At 44.9% G+C, this 22774-nt stretch overlaps 1 long non-coding RNA gene across 1 annotated transcript in view; it reads left to right on the plus strand.

The window, feature by feature from the left end:
* LOC146773107 (uncharacterized) overlaps positions 1-15239 on the plus strand; it is a 73902-nt gene extending 58663 nt beyond the window's left edge. Inside the window, exon 3 of the long non-coding RNA XR_014972148.1 lies at positions 15070-15239. This is a non-coding gene — a long non-coding RNA (uncharacterized LOC146773107). The remainder of the gene's footprint in view (positions 1-15069) is intronic.
* The last annotated feature ends 7535 nt before the right edge of the window (positions 15240-22774 follow it).

Below are 22774 nucleotides of genomic sequence, written 5' to 3' on the forward strand. Positions count from 1 at the left end.
AGATTTTCAGAATGCTTCAAGAATTCCAGGAGTATTCCTTGAAACCTGTGCTATTCACATCTTTCATGGAGTGCTCACAAGAGTAAGTTGTTACACATGTGTAATTGTTTCAGAGTGCACAATTCTGCCAGGGTGAATGCTTTCATAAGGATCTATTTGCCTTTCTCCTCATAGTCAAAAGACTGGAGAAACGGATGCAATACTCCCAATTTTGCGGGTGTTTACTATACGTTCCCACCGTGGCAATGAATTTACTCCTACCCTTGGCAACAGAGAATATTTGCTTGCTCCAAGAATTGTCAAGGGCCATGAAACATCTTGTAAACATCCACAAACTTACAACTGTGTGGGTGTGTCCACATTCTCTAGGGCCTCTCCGCCCTGGAACACCCATCCTGTCCGTGGGAATAGAGTTACTGACATGCAAGGTTACATCATCCTCGTGTGACATTACATGAAAGTAAACAGAACACGCATGCTTTCTGAAAACAAAACTTCATTTGTACTCCAAAAAGAGGCCATTGGCATGTGTAAGGGGGGCGTGTGTGGGCAAGGAGCTTTAGGAAGAAGGCCATTCACACCTACAATTTAATGCACACATAGTACAATGAAAACTGCTTCTCTTTACCTTACTGCAATGTAAAGTGGTGCAGTAAGGATGCCAGTCCTCCCACAGAAACAGGGCAAAGCATGAACTGTTATTGACCTGTGTGCTTCTTGACACATTTCAAAAGTGCTTCTCACAGTGCAGGTCTGATATTTGAATAACTAAGGTTTGACAGCTCAAGACCACATACACAGTCATAGTTAGGGAAAGATGGGTAAGTGGGTGGTGTGTTCTACCCATTATTTCATTTCCTAGGAAGACTAGTTACTGGGGAAGTATTGGTTGAATGAATTAGTGGAAGACCTTCTCACTCTGATTCCCCGTTCTTGGGTACACATCTGAAAGACAACCCATTGCCATAATGATGTCAATTGCCCACCCAATCAGATGGGTTATACCTAGCTCCTCCCCTCCAAGCAGGAGCCATAAGATGGCAGCCCCACTCTGTCTTGCCTGACCAATATCATACCTCTCCTACAAACCAGTCAGTCTGACCTCCTTTAGGGTCTGGGAATTCCAGTGACGAAGTTCACCTGTGTAGGTAATCTAGCATTACTTCCTTTCCCACTGCCTCATGGCAGTCCCTAGATTGTATAACATCCAAGTAGCAACTCCTAATTAGGAGATGTCCCCCTGTGCACAGCTGTAAATCCCTTGAAAGGGTAAGTCCCTAGATTGTGACAAAAAACGAACGGACAGGAGGTGGGGACTGTGCAAGCCTGATACATCTTTAATTTAAGTTCTACAATGAAGTTGTGAGCAATCCACAATGGAGGCCGGGGAGTGTCATCAAAGGGGGCGGGGAGGATTAAGGTGGTATACATATATGGGGCTGTGCCACGTTGCTAACACTTCCCTTGTCCTACAGACAGACTCAGAAGAAACTCTGGAGTGGACCCTTTAATAAACATCATAGTTTCATTAGGTCATTTTTAACACACCCAGGCATAACACTGCCCACACTCTCAATAGAGCCACTGTGTGGAGTCTACGAAGGTGGTGTCATAAATGGGACTCCCTCAACCCTGAATGCCTGGAGGCCTAAATCCACCTTTGATTAAAACACAGTCCTCACCTAGAGGACCAACTTGTTTAGAAAACAATCCCTCAGATAAGGTGCTGCACTACTGGTTCTTGCAGCCTGAACTAGACTCTGGAGGTAATTCTTTAGCAGTTTTAAATAGAGTAAACTTAACCCGATTTAGGTATCAGAGCGCTTTACATGAGCACCAGTTGCGTTACAGATTAACACATTCATTTTTATGCAGAGGGAGATTAAGTGATTTGCCCAGAATCACAGGATGTTTGAGCCTCCTGCCAGACTCGAACCTGGTTCCCCACTTTAAAAGTCGGCAGCCCTAGCTGTTAAGCCACACCCTCTAAAGAGAAAACTTTCAGAGTTGGGAACCTGTAGGGTGCCTTCTCCAGAGTTTCACAGGGTATTCTCTCTAAGGACACTAGGGAGGTGTCCTATTAAAACAGATCAGGAAGATGAGAAACCACCACCCCATTGCCAACTCCCAAAAGACTCATTGGAAGCTAAGCCACCTCAAAGGTCTGCAAAGAGGCTTACGGCAACCCATAAACATAAAGTATGAAATCAACAACCCTAACTGAAATTCTATTGTACAAATTGAAAAATTAGTCCTGCTTTACTAAACTATGGCCAAATTCCCCTACTCAGAAACCATGGTTAAAATATTTCCAGTGATGATTGCAGGAAATTCAAGTCGAAGGTCTATAGGAGGCCTGAATGGAAGATGTCACTTCCTGGAAGAAACTGCAGACTTTAGGGCTGTGCCAACTAAAGTTCTGTGCTGTCAATTTAAGGCCAGGACTATGAACCATTTGGTTGCAAGCGTGATAGTAAATTGCACACTCACTTTTTGTGGCCAGCCTTTCATTTACTATGCTACATATCTATCTATCTATCTATCTATCTATCTATCTATCTATCTATCTATCTATCTATCTATCTATCTATCTATCTATCTATCTATCTATCTATCTATCTATCTATCTATCTATCTATCTATCTATCTATCTATCTATCTTGGCCCCAGCCACTCTGTAGCTATAGTTAGGGTTACTAGAGAGAGGGATTTTGTGGATTTTTGTCCCTTAATAACTTCACACCCATTTGATGAATCTCGGCGAAACTATGCAGACCTGTTGCACCCGTTACATTGTGGGGGGATTGAAAGTTTTGCGGCGTTTGGTCAAGTGGGTGCAAAAAAAAACAAGCATTGGCATAGCCAATAGGTCTCGCCTTTGGGACCTTAAAAGTGTTTAGCCATGCAACGGTTGATGTTGTTGCACCAAGGATATTGTGCTGCATAACTAAATACTTATAAGGTCGCAAAAGCGAGACCTATTGGCTACTCCTATCACATAAGCTGGAATCACGCCACAAACATTCTTTAATACTAGGCCTTCCGACTAAGAGGTGGAGGCCCTACTCAGTCCCAATTGCATACTGTTCAAATCTAAGTAGGTGTCATACAAAACCATACATACATAAATAACGTAGTAAATTAAAGGATGTCACAGACAGATAAAAGGGTGTAACTTCAAAGAGACTCATTGTAGGTATTGCCCAGTGTCATCATTTCAGAACTGAAACATTTTCAGTATCATATGCACCGAAGCCATAGTTCTTACTTATTGATCTTATGCAACAAACAACCATTGACAATGCCAATAGTCCTGGCTTGTTGTAGGTGTAATGTTACTTGTTGTATTATCTATCTGGATGCAATGACAGAAGCAGCAAAATACCAACAGTTTGCTAAGCACAGATTTTTAGCCTAGGTGTTTTTTAAGCCACGCCCTTAATTACATAGGCCACGCTCCTTTGGGAGACACCCTTCGCCAGTTCTTTCATCCCGCTTAAAGTCCTGATCATGACGATGATGATGAAGTTAATGATGTTGCTTTGGAAAGGAGCAAGGACAGAGAAGGACAGGGAGTGTTTGATTTGATGAACATATAGTTTCTCTATGAAAATAGGGGCATGTAAAAATGGCTGATGCCTGAAGACAGTCACCTGTAGCTGCCATGTTTGTTTGCTGGTGCTGACTCTGCCCACTGGATGCTTTCACCGAGAGGGAGGAGCTCGAGACGTGGATGCTACTTGTGGCAGGCCCCGTAGCAGCTCTCATGGGCCCAGCTCAGCACCTGGTCGCGTTCTTTGTGAGAAGGTGCCAAGGGGTCGACACTACAAACCACATGCAACGCAGTGTGAAGATGAGTCCTTTGTTGGGGAGCTGCCTCCACCCCTCTGAGGGGGAACCCCCTGTCCATGCTCTCTGTGACTCGCTGAGCAAAAATGCACATTCTTTGCTGATGTAATGTGTACACATGATGTCAGCAAATAATGCGCATTGGATGACAGAACGCTGAGTACAAGATGAACCGTGGCCTATTGGTGCTTTCTGTTGTATTTTTTAAAAATATCAAAGGGCCGGCTGCCCCATCTAATGGGGCCTTTCAGTGAAAGACGTCACCAGACATCAGCAAACAAAAGTCACTTCTGGAATGTAAAACCCCAGCTCCATAGACTCAAAGAAGTGCAGATTCAGCCGCGTGACGCTTACAAGATACAATCGAAACATGGGCCGGGGAGGCGAAGCCGGACCCGATAGGGGCCTGTGTCGAGCGCCACCCGGAGGTGGGAACCCCCCCAGCAAGAACGCGAAAAGGGGGGCACACCGGATTGGTTGCCCCCCAAACCAGCTGCTAACCACCCAATCCTGGAGGAAGATTTTAAGCAATCAGTCTGAAGCGGAATTACCTGGTGCCTGGGATCCATCGCCGCCGAGAGGGACCTGCGGAGGACGGAGCTACGGTCGCCAGGAAGAACCAGCGAGGAGCAAAGGAACATGCTGAGGAATCGCCAGGAAGAAAAGCGAGGTCAGCACCTCCAAGCAGGGAGTTGTGATCGGGAGGCCTGCACAGACCGAGGAGCGGCGGCGGCTATAACTGGTGGGAACCGGTCATCGGCAGTCCATTGGCTAGGAGTGCGGCTGCCTCGGAGGTGTTTCCAAGTCCTGCATGGCATTGATGCTAAGCCTGCAGGGTGGGTTGCAGGCGTGAGATGGAGCCAGCAACGTGAGGAGGAGCAAAGGAAAAGCTGGCTGCAGCAGGAGCGGAACAGTGGTCCAGCCTCGCCAAGGACCCGGGAAGTCTGCTACTCACCAAGAACCCACAAGGGAGGCGGGCGCCTCCTACAGCACGGGAACAGCTGAGGAGTGAGCCACAGGAAGCAGGTACGCGAGGCTCGAATGTATCCTTGTGTAGCGTAAGTGGTATTCATGGTTGAGTTTGCGCTATATAAAACAAGGATAAAAACAAGATGCGCTGCCAGATTATTTGGTATGCTAAAAAAAAAAAATGCTCCCGCCATTGTTGCTAAGTAGGAGCAGCGTGCCACTGAGGGAGGAATGTAAAGACGGAGAAGAGTTAAACACAATGCAAAACAAGCGCTGAAAGACAAGGGCCCCGGCAAGCGTCGCTTACAGGAAGGGGAGTGGCCGCCTACAATAATAAACAAGTGGGAGGGGTGGGGGAGTGCGGCCGAGAGCAGGGGCACGCAGCGTTTAACTTGCGGGAGCGAGCACGCTAATTGCTAACACATGGCGCCGCTGCTCGCTCCCGCAAGGAAAACGCCAAACGTGCTCGCGTTGCAATAGAAAGCAATGCAATGCGTGCACGTTTTTGGCCAAAAAAGCTTATCGATTCCAAGAGGCCCCTCCTAAGCAGTGCATGCCCGCTGCGTAGGCGAGACCTAAAAAGCATGCTGCCTCCATCATGCTCGTAACACATGTCTCTTAGTAAGAGCAATAGTCCTTTACTACAAGATTGACACTGTGCAATCCTCCCGCCCTAACCAGACCACAATCCGTGACATAGGTTGAGGCCACGATGCACACGCATGATTCATGTTCGCCCATGAACGAAAATTGGTACCAAGGATCAAGATATCACTGCAGGTGGGGCACTCAGGGGAGGGGTTCACCTCCTATCACCATACGAGATGCTTTTCCTTCCCAACAATATACAACAGCTTAAGAAAGCTGGTGGAAAAGCTAGTACATTGGGAGGCTTTGCAAACTATCATGCCTAGAAATCTGTTGTCAGTTAACATGCATGTCTGTATAGTTGCCTGGGCAATGCAGTTGGTATGTTACTAAGTGTATATGCACTAGGACAAAAACAGGCCTATTGGCTTTGCCAGTGTTTATTTCCAAAATGCAGCCATAAGCGACAAGGGAAAAGATACCCCTCGGCCATACTCAAACGGTAACAAGCAGTAAATGAATTAATGTAATGCTTAATTCAATCTCAATGACTGCAATCAATTTGGATAAATCCTAGTCCATCATGTTTTTCCCACTGTGACTCTCTATACAGAGACTAGCCATATTCAAAACAGACTTAGTCCTGCAAGCTCACTGTGCAACAGAAATCAAGCTTATCTCACTGATGAGGCTGAACCTAGTCTAGGGTTGCTTATGTTCCATGTGTACGGCACCTGGCCTGTCATTTCAGACTGGACTTTTCCTACCAGCAGGACCCAAGCTGACTAGCACATGGTTGGTCTCTAGAAAAAAAACATGATACACCAGAATGCACCCAGAGTGATTAGTGGCTGAGATTAATTCAAATATTCCTTCCATCGCTCTGGTTGTGCAGTACTCGAGGCAGGCACAGAAAATGCAAAAAACATTTATAATAAAGCTCCGGTAGTAACCCTGATGAGGAAACAGACCCCTTCACCCTCATCATTGCGTTCGGTGATTAAAAATTCACACGTACCTTCAGATACCGAGTACCTGCATTTCTTAAATTCGATATGAAATAAGACAAGCACTCCCCAGCAATGGTAAACTACTTGTAAAGGGAGAACCAGCATTTCTCAAAGCTAAAGAGGTACTCTGACATAATGAGTACTGTTGTACTTAGATTTATTGCTGCTCAGCCAGTATGCATGAGTGTGTGCGTGGAATGTTGGAGTGCCTGATGACTGAGTAGAATGTTGGTGTGCCTGGTGGACTGGAGGAATGACAGTTAGAGAGAGTGGGCTGAGCAGCAAAGGTGCAGCTCCTGGTGAGGCCATGAACTGGCCATGAACTAGCCATGGACCAACCTGGAACTTGCTATCTTCTGGACTTATCTACTTGTAACTACCATCCTGTAACTTACCAATAAACCTCTACTTTGGTTTACCTCGTGACTACTATTCATCATTTCAACAAGTACCTGCACCTTTTAATTTCCATTTAAAGCAATGCTGGTGTTGCATTATTACGGTGGCCAGGTGGCTCCACGTCACCTGGACACACCTTTTCCATTCCTGGACTATGCCTTTACATAACCATGTCATGAGATGTGTCGGTTCAAGGGGAAATTTAAATGAACCAAGAGTACAACCCCAAAAATTCACTGATATGTTAAATCAAATCTCAGTTCTAGAAAAGTTGTGTCCCAGTTACATGAAGTCACGTGGTCACCCTGTACACGGTCAACACAGCTTCCTCCAGAAATGAAGGTGATTAAACCTACATGGCAAAGAAGTCCCATGAAGTTCGACATCATCAACCAGTGCTTTTTAATCAACAGCGATTTGCATATTGATTATTCATTCAAATATTATAATCCAAACATCAAGTCAGGGCGCAAAGTGCCATTTAAAAAAAAATAATGATTGCAGATTTATATAGCGCGAACTAGACCCGAAGGTATTGGAGCACTTTACATGAGCACCGGTTACGTTACACATTCAGGCACGGGGAGATTAAATGATTTGCCCAGAATCACAGGATGTGGACGCGACCCCGAGGCTCGAACCCTGGTTTCCAGCACCAAAGTCGGCAATCTAGCCGATGGACCACATCCTCTCCCCATTGACAAAAAAAAAGACACGTTCAATGAAATGGAAGTTTTGACTATTCTAAATTGTGCACTTAATTCTGAAGACGTATCAACTGCAAGTAGTGGTAGACGTTTAATGTAGTCTGTCACTCACCGGCAGTCTGAACTCAAAGTTCTCTTGCGCCAGTAACAGTAAGTACCTCTTCATGATACTGCACCTGGAGGGCGCCATCTTTCTCAAATATGTCACATGCTTTCACGCCTTGCCCTCATTGTCATGAAGCAAGAACCAAATCCATGAACACAAAAAGGTCACGCCTGTCTTGTAATTTGTGCACATAAACGCGGTGGCCATGTCGAAAGTGAGAGGCTCATTCAGAGAATACCTGCAACTTAAGGATGGCCATGAAGCGCATTATTGTCCCCTCTTTTTTCAAGGTATTTCTTCTGTGCGCAGACTTCCAACTGTCGAAATCAATGTAAAACAGCGTAAATGTAAATCTATCTGCGACATACTTCACACATTTCAACTGTTTTGACCGCGAAACAATAAATATTATTTACATGTTTTTCGTTGTTTATTATATATTAAACTAAACTCATCAGTGCTGTGTGGTGGTTAGAACCACCAGTGTCCGAAGGGTACAGATTATTTCCTCGTTGTGCTGTAAAGGCAGTCACCTCTTTTTAAAACATTATTTTATTCATTTACTTAGGGGTGGTCGCGGTTGCTCGGAGATGTGCCTTTATGTGATGTTTAGAGGCCTATCCGTTGTGGCAGAGTATTTGAGAGAGCCCAGGAAACTTGTAAGTGATCTTTAAAATGTGCTGACCATCTACTCTGCACCCCACTCCCTGCTCGGCATAGCACCCTTAAGATTGTAAGGATGTTTCGGTTTGAGTTAGATAGGGCGATTTCTTGTTAAAAGTTCTTATGTAAATTAATAATTGGTATGTTTTGATTCACGTTTCCGACTTTAGATTTTTGAAAATTTGTATTATTCATTGAGGGTTGGGGCTGAGTCTATGCAACCCTTCAGTGCTATCGCCACATTATGGTTTTGTTATCTGCTAATTGCCTGCTCTCTGCTGATTTGGGGTGCATCGCAGTTCTTAACCTTTTAACTCCTTTGAACCCCCAGGGAATCACTGTTGAAAGCCGGGAAACCCATACTAAGCAATATTTACGATTTGAACCTCAGAGCAGTTCACACAAATAGGGAACCAAGTATACATCAAACAAATGTAACAAGTGCGCGTCGCGTGGCAGCAGGGGGAGGGGGCCTGCGCGATTCCCTTGCGGGAGCGTGCAGCAGGGTGCGATGATTGCGACCATATGGCGCCGCTCGCTCCCGCAAGGGAATCTCCAGACGTGCACGCGTTGCCATTGGAAGCAATGCAACGCGTGCAAGTTTTTGCCCTCAAAGCTGTGCCGACGGCTAAAGGTCTATCCTATGCAGCGCATGCGCGCTGCGTAGGCGAGACCTAAAAAAGGGGCAGGGATCCCAAAACATGCTTGTAATGTAGTGACAAAATGGCTGAAAGGATTGTAATGCAAATTTACAGCTATGCACATTACACTATGTAAATGATTAGTTTTGCTATTGCAAGTGATGTTATGAAGTGAATATGAAGTTATAAGAGCCAACAACTTAGTGATATCTTGTAGCACAATACTACTAAATTCATTTGTTAAGTTTCATATTTACTACATGAACAACTGAAAGACGCATTTATTGTCACATGCTAATGGAGACCTGTAAACAAATACATAGCAAATAGAATACATCTTAATCTACATACTTTTTCTTTGAATGCTCTCTGGCTGACAAAATAAAACTGGCCCAACAAGTTAAACAAAAAACAGCTTTCTTATGCACCCCTGTGGAGCAAAATGAAAAATTTACCTAGCAGTTAGCCACGCAAACTACTATTTGGACGACATGATATTTGGCCACCATGAAAACAAATAATAATCTCAATTTTTTATAAAAAGAATCAATGATTGCCTTTCATTCAGTTTGGCCTTCATATGTAGCACAATTGTACGTCAGGACCGGAGGCTTCGGATTATGCTTTCTTTTTCTCCACTGTTTATTAACATATTTTCGCAGCAACCAATAAAAATTCTAACATTTCAAAAACTACATTTCCCAACAATCCATATGTGACGTAATCCGCAATACACCCATTTAGGTCATGCTTCTGCCGATATAATGACAGGATGCCATATCCATTCCTCTTTCTTTGCTGCCCCGCACCAGAGATATGTACTTCCTACCTTTATTCTCATTATTGTGTTTACAGTGATTATAACGTTATCATCCGCATATCGCGGGCTCACTACCACAGATCACGCACCCAAAGTGGGGGCTCTTGAGGCTGGAAGCGGAGAGTTTTTATCGCTCACATGACCTGTCCCATTTCTAGCTCGCCGCCTGCACAATATGCACACTGCGGGAAGCCTTGGAATATTGGGCAGCGTGAGCGATGCACGTCCATGAGCTGCAATTGCCAGAGGGCACAGTTTAATGCTTCCCCTACGACCATGCGGGCAAGTGTAAACGAACAGTACAGGCTTCGCCTGAGAGCCCAGGTGTCACTCGTCGGGCTGCCAGCCCCCCTCAGCTGCTTGTGCCAGCCTTATGCCTCCCCTACAAGTTTGACAAGCAAGCTTCAATCATCTTCTTCATCATGGCAGGGCATCGGTTTTTTGCTGAAGACACCTATCAACCGGATTTGTAGGATGATCTACCCCTCTTTGAGTAGAATCTGGTAGAAGCCCTAGATGCCTCAGCAACACATTCTGCAAACCAGGCCCTAGCAGCCACCCTTCAGCCTTTTACCAGTCACCTACAGCTGTATGCCCTCAATTCCGCCCTCCAACCAGCCCAGCCCATGCAGGTAATGACCCACTATCCAATGACTGGATCCACACTGCATTTATGACCTGCATCTCTCGTACCTTTACCTATAACCCTACGTATTATGCACGCGACATATCACCAGAAGAAGTAACCAGACTTTGACCCACCCTCTTCCCTCGACACCGATGACTATTGCTCCAGCTCAGAAACGTCCGAGGAGCCACCATTACTACTATTGTCCCTCTTCTTCCTCTCACGCTCCTCCACCCTTCAAAACCCTCTAGACTTTGACCCAGATTCTATCATTCATCCTCTTTCTTCAGCTTGGGCCCCTCTTTCTCATGTTGCACACTACATCCAAGAGCACATCAGGAAAGCATTTGCTAAGAAAGTGCACAATAGATGGCACTCGGAGTGTCTCCGGCCCGACTTCACAGACAGAGTGGCAGAAACCCCAGAACTGGACCCTAATTTAGCGACCTTTTTAAAACGTTCATCCAAAGATCCCAGGAAGGGGATCAACAGGTCATGGGAATCCTGTCAAAATAAGGTCCTCTATTTGGCAGGCACCTTATGCAAACTTTTGGAAATGGTAGTTTCGGCTAAAGACGCAGGCTCTCCTATCGACCCCGACACACTGGCTGGATGGGCCCAGAGAGTGCTATTCATGCTGGGAAATACTAATTGCACTTAGTCGGCATAGGGCAGTAGATCCATACTCATCCGCATAGATCCCAAGCTAGCGGAATTGGCTAATGCAGAACCAGGCCCAAAGGCAAAAAGCCTCCTTTTCAGAGATAGATTTGTTAAAGATATTGGAAAATGTGTGCAAACCTTCACAGTGCTCGACAACGCCGAGTTCTTGCTGCAGAAGGTGTTCCACAAACAATGCCTTTTTGGGCACGCCGGCCGATACAGAGGGTGTTCGACCGGCCATCCAGTCACATCAGGCCCTTCCAGGAATTTTCAAATCAGAAAGCCCACCTACGACGCTGAGGCATGCTCAACCTTCTACCCATCCAGAAACTGTGGAGTGCACTATCGCTACTACATAGTTCCTCCCCGAGGCCAAAGAAATTTCAATGCCTCTTCAGGCGCCTCAGGTGAGACTTAGCTCCCCTTTATCGATTCAACTGGGGGACAGGACACAATACTTCCTCCGCAATTGGAAGCCCATCACGCAGGGCCCAATGGTTCTGGAAACTGTCTCCAGTTTCAAACTAGAGTTTTTCAGGACACCCCACCAACTCCTCCTCCCATGACCCCTTCTTTTTTCCCTTCAAGGTCAAGCTTTTATTCAAGACGAATTGACACAAATAAGTCAGAAAGGGGTGATTTGCCTTTGCCACCCCGATCCCTGAGGGTTTTTCAGCAACATCTTTGTGGCCCCCAAAAGGGAAAGGTGCCCCCCGGTCCTCAATTTGAAGGAGTTTGTTCAATTCCCGGACTCTTTATCACAATTTTAAAATGGAGGGGATTCATCTCCTTAGAGACCTCCTTCAGGGCGGAGAATAGATGGTCCATCTTGACCTGAAAGATGCATATGTCTTCATTCCCATATTTGCCCCTCATCGGAAGTTCCTCCAATTCACTTGGGGGGGCGTTCCATTTCAAGGTCCTTCCTTTCGGTCTGTCCTCAGCACCAAGGTGATGCATCCGGTAGCGGAACAACTTTGCGTCAGAGGAGTTTGTCTTATCATATATCTCCACGATATCCTGTTGATGGTGCAGGACAAACACCTTTTGCTAACCCATCTCTCATATCCCATTCAACTGCTTCAGGATTTGGGCTTTCTGATCAATCCGAAAAAGTCCAGTCTTTGCCCCTCCTAGTGCATAGAATTGTTCGGCCTCCAAATTGACTCTGTATTAACACTCCCCTCCCTAGACCGTCCGAAATAGAAACTAGTTCAGAAGGTAATTTGTTCAACTCTTTCCAAAGACAGAGGAGCAGATTTACAAGCCACTTGCGTCACTTTTGCGCCGTCGTTACGTCACTTTTGTGACGCAGCGGCGGCGTAAAAGTTGCAGCCCATTTACAACGTGACGCATCTAGGGAGAGGCGTCACGTTGTAAAGCCCTGCGTGACATTATACCTGTGTCAGGTATAATGTATGCAGGGTAGGCATTCCCACACAGGAAACCCTCGTAAAAGTGACCCAGTAAAATCTACAAGATTTCACTGCATGACTTTTAGGACGCCACTGCGTCAAAACCTTACACCTGCTTGAAGCAGGCATAAGGAGTGACGCAGTGTATTGGGAATAGGCCGCAAAACGCATTGCTGGAGTTGCGTCGTGCTTGTGACACGACTCCAGCAATGCGTGACTTTTCTGTCAACAGATGCGTCAGAATTTCTGACGCATCTGTCAATCCTTGCGCCAACGGCGCATCCATGGTGACGCAAGGGTTTTGCATGGTGGCGCAGGGAAGGTGACGCATCTCTACAGATGCGTCACTTTCTTGTAAATCTGCCCCAGAGTCTCTCTGAGGGTTCTAGCCCAAATTGTAGGGCTGTAAACCTCCTCAATACAAGCAATAGTCCCAGCCCCCTTTCATTATTGAGCTCTCCAGCGCCCAAAGAACTGTCACCTTCAACAAGGCCTTTCATGCTCCAAAGTGATGTCTCGTGCCAGAAACCCGAGCAGAACTGCAATGGTGCCTCGATCACATGACAGCCTGAAACTGCAGGTCCATTTTTGGTTCCCATTCATACATGGTGATACAATCAGATGCCAGCCAGTGTGGTCGGGGCACCAGATGCAGGAATATTTCCACTGGCGGGAGATGGAAGTCCAACAAATTGCAACTCCACATAAAGTGCTTGGAGCTCTTGGTGGGTTTTTTCGCCATCAAGACACTTGCCACCCACTCTTACTGTTGTTATGTACTACTGAGGATGGACAACGTTTCCACAATCCAGTACATCAGCAGAATGGGCGGGACCAAATCCCAGATTTTGGTGGAGATTGGCAAGGAATTTTGGCATTATTGCCTTCAGCACCACATCACAGTGATCGCAGAGTATCTCCCAGGTTGCAACAACATTGTGGTGGACTGGAATTCTCTGCACCTTCAGAATGCCAGCGAGTGGAAACTACACCTGTCCATATTCCACTTGCTCCAAAAACAATTGGGCCCCTGTGAAAAGGATCTGTTTGCTTCATACCTATCCAATCAACTTCCAGATTTATTTTCTTGGCTCCCAGATCCGAAGGCTCTGGCCACTAACACTTTCCTTCAGGATCGACACAGCCCTCTCCACTATGCCTTCCTTCCATCTTTCTTGAGTACAAGAGTGTCCGCCAAAACTTGCAGACAGTGGCCGGAATTAATTCTAATAACTTCCTTGTGGAGATCCCAACCTTGGTTCCCTGTTCTGATGGAGATATCTTGCGCGTGTCCATCTCAGATTATACGAGTCCCGAATCATCTTCTGGATCCGTATGGACTTCGGCATCCCTTACTAATGCAAAGCAATCTACATCTCATGGTGTGGTGCAATTCAGGGACCGTTGGCTCTTGTCTGACCTTTCAGAACAATCTGAAGGTTTCCTTCTCCTATCCTGGTCGAATAAATGTTATGCTTCAGTTTGGCGATGCTGGCTGGATTGGAGCAACAAACCTTGTTTGGATCCCCTGTGGGCCCCCATTGTCTGTCATCATCAATTTCCTAGTGGGTTTGGCATCTTAAGGACTAGCTTTTTCATCTGTTAACAATTCGCGTTCTGCCATCTCAGCTGGGCATGCTTTGCTGGATGGGAAACCGGTGGGTGATAGTCCCTAGGTGAGCTGGGTCATGCGTGGAATTTGCATAAGCAATCCTCCACGAACCAAATATGCATACCTGTGGTATGCAAATATCATCCTTTCATTCCTACAGAGGTGGCCGGCCAATTCTGATCTTTCTAGGAAGCAACTGTCAGTGAAGCTGACTATACTGCTTTGCGTCTTGCTGGAGAGTATCCGATGTGAAAGCAGTGGATTTAACAGGTAGCGTGTTTACTCCCAATGGGGTTTCTTTTACTTTATCTAGAAGAACAAACACTGATTCCAGGCAATTTTCATATTTGCACTTCATGAACAACCCAAAATCAAGTATTGTGCAATGTTTGAAGGACTATGCGGATCATACTTGAGAATTTTGCCATTCTATTGTCAGACAATTATTCATTTCCCCTCAAAAGCCTTTCAATGCAGTTTACTCCGCCACCTTAGCAAGATGGGTTAAGTGGCTCTACGGTGAAGCGGGTGTTTACATTAGTAAATATGGGGCCCACTCAGTTAGGGGAGCAATGGTCTCCAAATCATTTCTCCTGGGTTCTCAACTGCAGGACATTATGAGGGTTGCTGATTAGTACTCAGATTCTACTTTTAAAACATTCTAGCACAAACCTATTTTAGAAGTAGCCTTGGTGGTATTAAATTAGCTTTAAACAAGCATAATCCGAAGCCTCCGGTCCTGACATAGAATAAAAAGATTTCTAGCTAACGCGTCTAGACTTTTCAATTCGATTAAGGACTCGTAGGCGAGGATTATCCCACGTGTTCATCTTACAAAGAATGTCTAATTTTTTTTGCATGATGCATTATTGCCCAGCCTTATATTTGATTAACATGATTGTTGAGATTTTTCATTGATGGGTTAAGAACATTGGCTTAATGAGATTTGTGGAGATTTTCCTTGCAATTTGAAGATTACGAGTTTTTCCTTTTTTCCAGGTTCCAAGCAGAAAACAGAATAGGCATGTTCCAGTGGATTGATCCGGGTTCCAGTTCTAGTTTGCAGTTGTTCCGGCAGAAGACTCTGCTCCAGTTCATCAGTCAAGTGGACAGTTGAGAACCTCAGTGTATTCAAGTTCATAGGACTGTTCGTCATTGTTGGCAAAGAAAGAGAAACACTATATGGCGTCCTGTCAATATATCTGCAGAGGCATGACCTGATCAGGTATATTGCGGATGAGGTCAGGTGTGGATTATTGAGAAATGTACTTTTTGAAAAAGTTTGAATTTTAATTGGCTGCTGTAAAAATATGTTAATAAACAGCGGAGAAAGAGAAAGCACAATACTCGCCTATGAGTCCCTAATAGAATTGAAACTTCAAGATGCGCTAGCTAGAAAAGTTTTTATCCTACTACAAGTAGCAAGGAATCCCAAGCCAAAAATTGAGATGTTTATGGGGAGAGGATGTGGCCTAACTGCTAGGGCGGTCGATCTCAAAACTGGGGAACGTGTTTGAGTCTCGGCAATGACGCTCAACATCCTGTGGTTCTTGGCAAATCACTTAATCTCCCCGTGCCTAACAAAAAACGAATGTGTCCTTGTCTAACGCAACTGGTGCTCATGTAAAGTGCTCTGATACCCAATACCTTCGGGTCAAAGTTTGCGCTATATAAAACTTCGGGAAAAAAATATGTTTAGTTTCAGATTTACTACATGAACAGCTGAAAGACCCATTTATGGTTACATGCTAATGGAAACCAATAAACAAATACATAACAAATAGAATACAAATGAATCTACATATGTTTTCTTTGCATGCTCTCAGGCTTACAAAATAAAACTTGGCCAACAAGCCAAACAAAAACATCTTTATATGTACCTCTGTGCAACAAAATAAAAAAATTCCCTAACAGCGAGCTACACAAACTACTATTTGGAGGACATGATAGTTGGCCACTAGGAAAGAAATAATAATCTTAATTGGCATAATAAGAATCATGACTTTCATTCACTTTGGCCTTCATATGCACAGTTTTGCCAGATTTTGAGAACCGTCCCAAGCCCAAAGGTACTAGCCCAAATTCATCCAATGCAGACCAGTTTCAACCCAAAAAGCAGCCCAAAGCTCCAACTATCAAATAACACATAAATAGCCTTCAGGAAACATTTTCCTTTCTGAAGGGATACACAAAGCTGACATGAATATATAATTCTAGGGGACAAGGTGCCATAATAATGCAATATATTACTCGTGCAGTCTATTCACAGTCCATTTTACCTCTTTATGTGCAGTGTCTTTTCGATGTAAGTTGAGTTACTGAAATAACATGAACCTAGCTGAGGGGCAAAAGAGCACTGCAAAAACCTATGCAAGAATAGGTATTAGTGATAGCCATCCAATTATGCAAAAATTGAGCACAGGTCATGTGCACTTTGAAACCAATTAAGATACTTCCTCATTTTCTGGTGAATAGACATTGGTGCATTTCTGCTTATGTTTCTACTACATCTGCTTCAGCACACATGTCCAGTCCCTCTAATTGCTATGTTTGGGATGGAAGAGATCAAGGATGTTTAAAGTCATAAGCATCATTGAGATACAAGTGGTATTCAAGTAGCAAAGGCGGCATCCCAGCCAATAGATAATGCCATTAATGACACATAGATTAGAAAGATTTCAAGTTTGTATTCCAACCATCTAGGATTTGAAACCCCTCACTCTGAAACCCAACACCCCTACCATAGTAATAATAACAAAAACTTAAGCTAACAATTTCCATTAACCACTTCGCCGCGGCACGAATTTTGCCCCGGCGCTGGGGGGGTTTGGGGTGTTAGCGGCGCCGCCATGCTCGTGACGGAACCACTCCGTCATGAGCCACGGGCGCGCTGTGCTCATGACGGAGTGGTTCTGTCACGACTCCGCCCACTTGCATTGTTCGCCCACACAGGCGGGGAATCAGTGCCACGTGGGCGGAGCGGCCGCCAACGGCCGCAGCATGACGGAACCACTCCGTCATGAGCACACGGCGCCCGTGGCTCATGACGGAGTGGTTCCGTCATGAGCAGGCAAGGGGTTAAGTAAAACCAACAGCTCCCTCCTATTTGCCACCATACCCCACAAAGCCTGGTGGAACAAGTGGGTAAATAACGTCCCTATTCTCTCCACTGGCAGACAAAATGCAAATGAGTCATCTATCATTGTTCAAATGTGTAAATAAATACTCCACTTCCACAGTTTGCAAATAGTGAATATTTTTCCGAACTGAGCTGTGTACAAATAGGCCTGTTCGGAAAATTCAGAGTCAGAGCAGATCACAATCAGACCTATCACTTTAAAATTCTTGAGGTAGGTCACAAATTGTGACCCACTCCCATTGGAGGACTTCATAGGGGGTGTGGCCTTCTGGCACCAACAGACTACCATGTCTGTGATTGTGTTTCAAAAAGGTAAACTTTTGTTTTAAACTGCTGCTCAATTTCCTTAACTAAAAATGGACAGAGTTTAAAAAGAAAGTTTAATTTTTGTTTATTTGTGTGAGAGTTGAGTGGAACCCCTTAGACCACTGCCTATTCCCCAACAAACCTTTTTCTTTTCTTTAATTCACAAAGGGAAATGAGTCCTAAAGGGGACCCCTTCCCTTTTGCAAATGGGTTACCTCTCCAACTTGGGGAGCTGTAAAAACTTCAATGTTCTGAGAGTGGATTTTGGTTGCAAGACATTAATACATAATATACCGTCTCTATTTGGAAGAGGCGCCTACAACATGCCTCTTCCCATTATCCATTGACAATCCTGCTTTAGAAATTGGAAGAACTTTTGTGATCCTTCAAATGGGAATAATACATCATAAAAAGCATTTTTATGACCACAAAAGCTAAATCAGTATGCATGCAACTATAAAAATGCTTAGTATATCTGTGCTTTAATTCCAGCTCCATAATAACAAGGGAAGCAATGAGGCATGGGTTGATATATAAGGTGTGTAATACAAACTCTGCATGGAACTGCTGCTGAAACACAATCACAAATTTGTGCAGACCAAAACATACAGAAGATAGAATTGCTTTCCAGTTTCAATGCAGTGAAACAGTGTGAGGTCTCCCTCAAATAAATGCCTTGTGACTGATGAGAAGTCAGTTGTGTGCGCTTCCTCCAGCACAGCCTTGTACATTTGTCCAGAACGCAGCAGGAGAGCTGCTTTACTATCTGAAATGTCCAGACAACACCCTCAATCACAGACTCTCAGCCTCTGTCAACAGTTGTCATTAGCCTGGAAAGACTCTGAAAAGCCTGACCTGAATTTCCAGAACTGAATCAGGGTGTGAGACACAAATCTTGCATCCCACCAGCACACTTTCACCAATTTTAGCTTGCAGTGCTTGTCTACTAATCTATGACGCGTACAACACCACACATTCTCGTGTTAATACATTTTACAAGGATGCCCAGACTTGCTTGCGGAAAATAGGCATCCCGGGCTCAAGCACTCAAGACGATGACAGTAGCTTTTAAGTGATGCACACACAAAGGTTCGGGTGTTTTTACAGAAATCTGACATTTGCTATGTACACAAATATATATCCATACATGCCTGGGATATGTATGCCGGCCTCCTTCTCCACGCACTCATAAACCAGGACTGACTTCTTTATGGATATTGCTAGCTATGTGCCACTGAAAAAGACGGCAGCACAAGGCACACTAGAGTGGATTCTAAGGAACCGAATAAAAAAATGGAAGCTTGAGGGAGGTGGGAGGAAACACACAACTCCTGTCTGCCCTCCACCCCAAGGCGGACAGGCACTCCCATGCCGTAGAGACCGGGGGGCATATCAACAACAACCGGCGATAATTATCGCTGAGCGCACTTAGCACCAGGATAATTATCGCCGGCTAGCGCCGATTTTTATCACTGAGATAGCGTGCTATTAGCAACGCTTATCTCATCAGTGATACAAATCTTGGCGCTAACTGGCTAACGTGAGATTATCGCTGGAAACAAAGCGATAATCTCACGTTAGCTAGTTGATAGAGACTCACAAACTTAGCCATGATATCTACCTTCCATAGGATATCATGGCTAAGTCAGTCCTGAAGCAGGCGTAAGGAAAGTAGCGATAACAGGGGTTATCACTACTTTTCCTGACGCTATGCTTCATAGCGTTAGGCTTGCTGATAGGAGAAATGTCGCTTAGCGACACTTTGCATCTCATTAGAGATGCAAAGCTGGGCATTAGGAATCCCCACGCTAACGCAAGTTTTCACGCGTTAGCGTGACCCTGCTAATTAGGCGATAAAATTATCGCCGCTTTTCGGCCGAAAACGGACGCAAAAGCAGCGATAATTTTTTATCGCCTGCTTGTTGATATGCCCCCAAGAGAGCAAAAGAAAACTCCAGAAATTCTCCTTTCAGACAACGGCTCTATTTGCTTCCTGCATAAGTATTTTGCATTGTGCTGTAGCACATACCCACAGACTGACGAGTGTCAGAGGGTATGATAAATCTACTGTTCATGACATGTTACTTCCTAGTCCATAGTCTTTTCTATTTTCAACACCCTCATGCCCACCCCTCTGTGATAGGTCAGAATCATTACACACATGATGAGACAGGCATTATCATCCTCAAAAGGATGAATGCAAGTGTTGACCCACTGGAGTTTGAATGTTATCTGTAACTGACACTAAGGTCTTTGTGGTAGGACCATTAACAGACTCCGTTGTATATACTAGAGACGGAAACTGCTGGACAGCATTGCGCATACACACAACATGTGGTTGCACAAATCTAAATCACAGCTAAAGCGCAACGCTTACCCAAACAAGGAAGTACCGCAGCTCGGCAACTCAAGCCCTTTGGCTGCGCCATGCTGCGGCACTTCCGAAGCACAGAAATGCGACATATTTCCAATAATATGTTGCATTCCTGTGCTCTCCCCTGCGCAGGCACACAAACTGCTGCCATGCGCCAGTGCAGGCACCCTTGCACCATGGTGCAAGGATGCCTGCGTCATGGGGGAGATTGTTTATGCGCAGGAAGGGGCACCTTCCTGCACAAAAACAATCACTACAGGCATTTTCCTCTTTCAATGCGTGCTGTAGAATGCAGCACGCATTGAAAGAGGAAAAACACGAGGAGAAATTAAAACATTTCTCCTCGTTGCGCCTCGCTATGCCACCCATAGGGTTGCGTAGCATTCAGACGCATTTCCAGATTTACGATTCCCCACTGCAACACCCATGGAACAACCCTTTCATGCAAAGTGCTGCATGTAAAGGGGCCATTTTTACAAGGACAGGAAAAGCCACGCAGGGTGGCTTTTCCTGTACTTGTAAATACGGAGCAGTAACATGCGCCACCAGTACGTCACAAAAAGTGACATCCTAGTGGCGCAGGGGGCTTGTAAATCTGGCCCAAAGTTTCACAAAGCACAGAAAGTAGCCTGCAGGAGTCTGTACCTGGCAGCAGACAACCTCCAGTAGTCAAAGTCCAACACCCTCCGCAAGCGTGGATGATCTAGCTCCAAGAGGCACTCTACATTAAAAGTGTATGACACACGAAAGTGCACCTAGCCACTTTTATGCATCTGCGTCCGTGCATACAGTACCTCTAGCTGCTAAACAACCACACATATAATAAAAAATAATAACCCCTGAAGTTCTCTTGGCCGAAGGACACTGCATACCACACTGCACTGGGAAGTAAGGCATTTGGGACACATATGTCACTGCAGCAGTGTCCAGACTATCACCCAGTATCTGCTACAGATGGGGTACCTTCGTCTGGCTATCTGCGGAGCACAGTATCTACCTGACTTTTCCTGGCACTAGCTGCAAAAACAACAGAAACACAGTATGATCGGGCTCGACACTCTGTCGGACAGAAGAGTGTTCTCAGTGATCGAAGTGGGGGCAAAAAAAGTAGGGGAACTGTGGGAAGAGAATCAGAGGGCAGGAATAAGCAGAGGATTGGGTCAGTGGGCGTAGTTAGAAGTGTGGCCAGAAAAAGCAAAACATTCCAATTATTAGTATTTGTTTGGTATTTCACTGACCAGTTACAGCTTATTACGTTATTTAATTCAACCCAATGGATACACATGTTTATTTAAGGTTTGATATGATTTACTAACATTACAATCTCTGGGGAGAGGAGTTGGCCTAACGCTAGGGCGGTCGACCTCGAATCTGGGGAACTGGGTCCGAGTCTCGGCAATGACCCTGAACATCTTGTGATTCTGGGCAAATCACTTTGGGGCATATTATCAAGCATGGCGTTAAAATTATCGCCGGTTTAGCGGCAGAAAACTGCCGCTAAAGCGGCGATAATGGGCTTGATTATATGCAACTGAAAATTCCCATAGAAACCCATGTTGACACCAGAACATGGGCTTCTATCGGAATTCTCAAGGGCATACTATCAAGCCCATTATCGCCGCTTTAGCAGCAGTTTTCAGCCGCTAAAGCGGAGATAATGTTAACGCCGTTTCTTGATAATATGCCCCTTAATCTCCCCGTGCCTAACAAAAAAAATGAATGTGTCCTCATGTACTGCAACTGGTGCTATGTAAAGCGCTCTGGTACCAGATTCGGGTCAAGTTTGCGCTATATAAAACTCTGTAAAATAAAATAAAAAATAAAATACAATACATTCACTATGTGGGATACATTTCCAATCACAGAATGTCCTCAAATATGCTTAAAAGAGGAATCGCAAGCCATTGGTCATCAGCACTTCTCTCTTTTTCCACAAGAGCAGTTCAAACATGAATGGCAAAATATTATAGTTTGCAAATGTTTTCCACATAATTATGGCTCTGCCATATTTGCCACATAACACATCTGTTGCACAATCTGACAATTCTATCTAGAAATTGTTTGTAACTCAAATGGATTAAAAGTTACCCAAAAAATGTGACTTGTGTTGCTGCGAAGTGAAGACCCATGGCAAAGGTTGACTGGTCACCTTTCTTACTGCTGCATTTGTATGTTATACTGGTACTGAGGCTAAATCTTTGCAAAGAGTGTTAGAATGTGGAAAAATGTCAAAATAATAAAGTATCAGAAAATGTACCGCATTACACTGCAGCATTTTTTGGGCAGCATAATTTAGTTAACACTGCAACATAATTTTCTCCTCCATTGCTGCATAATTCCAGTGCCCTCAAAGCAGACAGTGGATGTTAAAAGTGCTTGTGCATGAACAGAGAGACCCTAAACCTTGCACAGTTAGGGGGATATTTACAACAGAAGTAGCGGAGTGTGTTGTTAATAAACCACAATTAAATTACTCTAACTGACCATCCAGTGGTGAATAAAGGTGCACTATGGTGGGAAGATGTGAAGAATGAAGTGTGGGGATAGATATGTAACTTTTCCGCGAGGTGAGCAAGGAAACAATTCCTTTTTGTTTAGTTACCCTCACACACCCTAGTGGTGTCATGCTTCATCATCGGGTCACCCTGACGCCTATAAGTCGGGGTGAGCTCGACCACAGTGTTGGGTGCTCTTTGGAGAAGTTAAAGACCAGGGGGGGCTGAAAGATTAAAACACCTCAGACAGATCCCCAGTTTCCCTTTATTTTTGGGTCTGCCTGGGTTATTAAAAATACTTAAAAAACGAGTCTAGTGGGAGTGTTATGGTCCTAAGACCCTAGTGCCAGCATGTTTCAGTCCGTAAGCGGCCGTTAAGGTCCTGGACTT

This window comes from Triturus cristatus, chromosome 12 (genome assembly GCF_964204655.1).
Source record: "Triturus cristatus chromosome 12, aTriCri1.1, whole genome shotgun sequence".
Classification (NCBI taxonomy): domain Eukaryota; kingdom Metazoa; phylum Chordata; class Amphibia; order Caudata; family Salamandridae; genus Triturus; species Triturus cristatus.